This window comes from Anser cygnoides, chromosome 1, assembly GCF_040182565.1.
Source record: "Anser cygnoides isolate HZ-2024a breed goose chromosome 1, Taihu_goose_T2T_genome, whole genome shotgun sequence".
NCBI lineage: Eukaryota > Metazoa > Chordata > Aves > Anseriformes > Anatidae > Anser > Anser cygnoides.
This window is the reverse complement of record NC_089873.1, coordinates 67,307,466-67,313,465: the sequence shown is the minus strand read 5'-3', so window position 1 is coordinate 67,313,465 and position 6,000 is coordinate 67,307,466.

The window sequence follows — 6,000 nt, the reverse complement described above, 5'->3', positions numbered from 1 at the left end:
GGTAACTGAACAGTGTGTTATAGACTTGGCAGCTTACAATTCAACATACTTAGTTTTCAGCCTCAAGTTCAAGGGACAATCCACTTTTTTTCTCTTTCTTAATAAGCTCACTTTCACCCCTTTTAAATGCTTCTCTCCTTTTATATTTGTAATTCAGTACATCCTTAAATATTCTCTCTTACCTAAACCGAATACATTTCCATAGTATTTGCAAGTAAAGAGCTACCCAAACTATTTTTCTGCAAAGTGCTATGTATTCATCTGTTGTCATATGGAAAATTTATCCTCGGTCTCTAAGGAGTTCACGTAGATTCCCATTTCCAAATCCACCACTCATCACTTAAATTCCCATATTTACATATGTTCATCAAAGATGATACCTACACAGTATGCTAGGATACTAATACACAGCACCAAGAGCAAGAACAAAGACAAATAGGCTAGGCAGAATTTTTTACTTCTGCAGTACGTTTTTTTGTTGGTGGTGGTGGTTGGTTTTTTTTTTGCCTGGTTAAGAAAAAATCTCATTGTCATCACTACCTGCTCGCTTTACAAATTTTCTGGAGACAGGTGTAAAAAGCCTTCAATACCTGAAATATTTAAAGAGGCAAGAAATACCCTATAGAGGACTTGGTGCATTTTCCTGACCCAAAGAGAAGATGGCTGGAAAAGTCTTCTGCCTATCTATTGGTGTCACCTGTGTGACCAGAGGCATTGCCCCTCCCTCCTGCCTTGTGGTTGGCTGCAGGCAAGGAAAAAATGAACAGAATGAATATAATAAGTGACAGGAAAAAAAGGTGTTTTGCCTTTATCTCACCCTTTGGAGAATGTCAAAATTTACTGCAGACTTCTTCCATGTATTTGTTGGGTGAATTTGTTGTGCCAGTTACACATATTGCATTGACTGAGGTTGCAGCTTTTTGTATACCTCATACTCTATGCTTTTCTGCAAGAAAAGTGATATTTGAGGAGTTCACACACCCCCGAAGAGCCGTTTCTGGTCTCATTTGTCTGCTCCCAAACATACCACCAGAAGGCGCCACCAAGCTGTTTGTCTTAGGAGGAAGCACAGTTCTGCCCACAGGGGGGATCAAGTAGCCAAACCTCACCATCAAAATCACGGGCTTTGAAGGGTTTCTGGGTGATCTAAAGCCCCTCTGTAGTTTTTGCCCTGCCCCTTGACTGAGGTTTTACTGTGGAAGTGTCAGATTTATCAACATTATCTTTTCTCTCAAAGAGGAAATAGTTTCTTTGGTGTTTGCCATCAATAACTGCACAAGAGGTGTAACTAATTCATATTCCATTATAAGCAACTTTTTTCTCAGCTATCCATCATTACCATTTTTGTCATTCTACAGATCTTGGATTCTCCAACTCCTTGCTTACCATACAAAAGTAATTTCTAATATCAGAAAATACAAAATTTTCAGCCTCAATTTAGGAATATATCAGTCCAGTGATTATGTGAATTCACACCAGTGAAGGTGCATTTACATTTTCACTAGGATTTCTTCATCTGCTCACAGAGCTTCATGCCTACAGATAATATTTCATTTTGGCATAAGATTCTGAGCTTGAATGATGGCTTATCTATACTATAATTTGCTGCATTACACAATATTTTAAAGTCAGCTATTAACTAAAAATGGCTTTTCCTCTTCCCATTCATTTATAGTCTTCCTGCATTTCTCAGGATTAATATTAGCATTCCCAGGATGTAATAATAATAATATCTCATCAAAAGTCAAACTACTTGATTGTTTGACACATTTAAAATGTTCTGATAATTATTTTTTTTTTGGTATCTTTAAAATAATCAAGTAAACAATGGATTATTTACCATTCAGCTGTTAATGACAAACTTTTGGAGCGTTTTGACATTTCCACTATGCGATTTGTCAAGAACCACAGAGAAAAGATGGTCCTTTTAAGCAAGCATTCCCCCACTTGAAAGAAGAGCTAAGGAATAAATAAAACTTTGTCTTTTCAAAATCCATTGTGTTAGCTCTGTGTGATTCTTCAAAATCAAAATTATTTTATCTACAAGACAGATGATCAATAATGGCAGGTGTTGTGATCCTTGATGTTGTGTTAGCGCTACTTTATAGCCTTATCTGTTTGTACACTGTCATATATTGGATAGTTTACCATTCACAAGGAAAAAACTTTTGCATAAATTGCATAAAAAAATTACAAGGCTTAGGAAGAATAGCAGTCTATTCTGGAATACCACAAGCTTCTCATTTTTGTAGAGTGGTTTTGACCCCAGCCTGGAGGTTTCAGAGCGCTACCCAAAATTTTGCAAGAAATTATTTCAAAGATATGAGTGGTAAACACTTATTTTTATCCAGCTATTTATGAACTTTTCCTTCCTTGACACTTCTTTGCCTTTTACAGCAAAACCCAGCCCCAGGGTAACACCACATTTCAACAGGCAGAGATGCCCAGAGACCCAGTACAGGTCACTTCATTCAAGCACCTTTTGCTGCACGCAGATCCTGCACACAGCATATATTTAATGTGAAAGCATAAACCCATTGTGTTGCATTTAGCACACATAAAAGACAGCAAAGTCTGAGGGGCCATGAGGTTGAGCATGAGCACATTCAGCACCCCCAGGACAGACACCCACAGAGCCCCAACAGGCCAGCAGCCATGAGCCAGGTGGCCAAGCTCAACCCTGCTGCTGCCTGCAAGAGGTCCCCACTGGCACCAAGCTCCAGTCCTCCAGCACCAGATTTCCTTGAGGACTTTGTACATTTGTACATTTTTGCATCTGGTAGTTCTCCTCTTGTATCCCCAGTCGTTGCTGGTGCCCATCTCAACCAGTAGCGTCTTCCTCTGCCTGCAGCCTGACCTTTTCTGCACAGCTCTATGCAGGAGATGTTTTTGCAGCTCCTTCCTACAACCTGATCTTTTCCACAGCAGTCAGCACCTCAACCCTATGTCCAAAGATTTTAATCGAGATGTGCGAATGGGAAAAGCCGAAGGATAACCTATTAATGAGAACCCCTAACCAAAAGAGAAGCCCTAATGAGAGGGACTCCCCCTTGACCACGGCACTGCTCTGCCAGTACCACGGCAGGCCTGGGGAGCTGCACTGCTGCCCTGGCAATACCTCACTCAGTGAGGCACATTTCCACACTGAAACAAACTATGCATCCCACCAGTGGGAGGGCTTTCAGTCATGAGTCTATTTTGGAAAACAATACTTAATTCCCTTTCTTATTTAACACCCTTTCTTAAGTCTGCCTGAAGGTCGTGGTTGCCTTTAACTTCTTTAACTTTGCCTTTAACTTCTTCCATTTTTCACCACCCATATTCCTGTTTGTTATGTTTTCTTAATTCAGGTAGATTTACCTCAGAAACATTTCCAGTTTCTTGACCACATTTGTATCAGAAATGTGTTCTCTTTTAAGCTCTTTAAAGCATTTGTGACTCCTGAGCCTACTTTTGCAGGCAGGTGCCTGCTGTCTGCCAGCTTCAAGCCGGTAAAACATAAACCAGCTAGTGTGGGAAACAGCAAGGGATCAGAGCTGAATAGCCCTATACTGAAACAAACTGCTTCATAAAATACCTCTGAAAGGTTGTCTGAGGTTACTGTTTGCACTTGAAAATGCTGCCCTCCACCTACAGCTTCAGGCACAAGCTGCATTGCCAGAAGAAATGCCAGCTGCTGGGTTCCCTTCCCCTCAGGTCCTCACAGCTCTGGGAGACCATGGGCTGCAGGGGGACAGCCTGCACCACCACGGGCCTCTCCACATGGACATCTGCTCTGTGTGGGACCCATGGGCTGCAGGGGGACAGCCTGCTCCACCAGGGGCCTCTCCACAGGCCGCAGGGGAACTGCTGCTGCCTGCCTGGAGCACCTCCTGCCCTCCTGCAGCACTCACCTGGGGGGCTGCAGGGCCGGGTCTCATCCCTCTCTCCCAGCTGTGTTGCACGGCAGTGTTTTTTTTCCCTTTCTTCAATCTGCTCTCCCAGTAAGCCCATCCAGTGTCAGTTACTGGCTCGTCTCTGGCCAGCAGTGGGTCACGTTGGAGCCGGCTTAAACTTGCCCCTATCTGACATGCGGCAGCTGCTGGGCCCTGCTCACAGAGGCCACCCAGCTAATACCAAAACCTTGCCACGTACACCCACTACAATACATTGCTCCGATTTCCCTGGGCCTGAGTTTGGGCAGGGCAAGAAACTTGGGTCCAATGAAAGGAGGGCAGTAAGAAAAAGCTGCCTGAAAGGAAGAGCTACAGGAAATGCCCGAGGGCTGTGGCTGGCTTCAAGAATGGTAAAAAGTAAAGCTGCAGTTCAAACCATAGGCACCAGTTTGAACCCCAGGTTGCTGACTGAAAGCTGGCTTTTTATGCGACATCCCTCTGAGGACAAGCGAGGACTGCACTTGAAAGCTCCTCAGCAAAGGAGAACCCTGTGGGAAGAAGATGCCTGAAAACTACAGCTCGTCCCCAGGAGTGCTGTCACGGGATTCATTACTGGGCTCTATCAGTCAGAAAAAACAGGTTATTGTGGTCTGCTATTAGTTATCAGTAAAGCCATTGTTATTAAAATTATTAGTAATGCTAAGTCCAAATGTGTATTACACACTTCATTGTAGTTTAGAGTAACTACAATCTTATTAACCTGTGGTTTTTATTCCATATTAGGATGGCTCCTTTCTTGCAGACCTTTTTTAAACATAGAACACTTCTGTTCAATGTTTCTGTGTAAACACCAGTGATAAATAGTTAATAAGTGACTCCTGTAAATTAAAATTATACTGGAAGTAAAACATCAAGGATTGTTTCTCTTTTACTTTCATACATAATTTGGGGATTTGCGACATATAGAACCTTTAGAGACTAGGTATGATATATATGTGCATCATATAACATCAATACATACATATTTATTTAAAATTTTCTATTTTTTAATGTGTTTGTTGAAACTGGGGAATATCTGGATCTGGGCATGAGTGCCAGAGATGAAGCAGACAATCTGTGTATTTTACTACTGCTCTATTGCTATGTCACAGACTCTTTCCCTTAAGACTCAGTAATCCCAAAACAAACAAAAAAAAAGGAAATGAAGATTTACCAAAATTTAGAGTAATCTCTCCACGCATTTATTCCTGCCTTTATCTTGCTTTTCAAGGACTTTGCTACCTGTGCTAGCTTTCATTTGCACAGTGGCTCTAGCACGGGGCAAATAATCCCAACTCCTTTGAAGGGACTCTATGGCTGTGTTGGCACTTGTGGCAGAAATCCAGGAGGTGCTTTTACATACCCTGCCCCTATGTAAGGTGGACTCCACATTTTATATATATAAATATATGTATACGGCTATTTTGCAGGGTATGGAATCTCAGCGCAGACTGTTTTGCCTAGCATTTAATTCCATGTACTTAATTAAGAGTCATTCATATGCAGTTTATGTAGTGCACAAACTAACTTTGCTGTGGATGCAGAGGCATCCATGGTGACTTTTTACAAAAGCAGCGCAGGTCTGGCGGAGTTTTTGAATCTATATGCAATGCACTTTGCACACTGTCCCACTCCTCTCATGGCCCAGCTGGCTCTGGAAGCAATATAAGCTGACAAGAAACCTGACAATAAAGCCTTTATATCTCCAGTGCAGGGGCCAAGTGCCCTGGGAAGGTTTAGTCTCATTTTCTCAGCTGTTAGTTATGTCTTGAATACTTCTGAGGTGGAATTGCTCCAGTGTATGAGCTCTGCAAGTGTGGCCCATAGCTTCCCAGCAGCGCTCTCTGCTGTGCTGTACAACAGAGTGAAAAGGGTGGAAAAGGAAAGCTGTATTTTTTACGCAGTGCAACCCTTATTTTTCTTCAAATGCAGATGCTGTATTTTAGTTTCCACACACCTTCCAGGCATAGCAGTTTTTCATAGGGCTCACAGTCAGTCTTCCTCAGCATATGTCTCCCAGACAGTCTTGTAAGCAGTGACACCAAATTTGCAATAAAGTGAACTACAGTATTGCTTGTTATTAAGT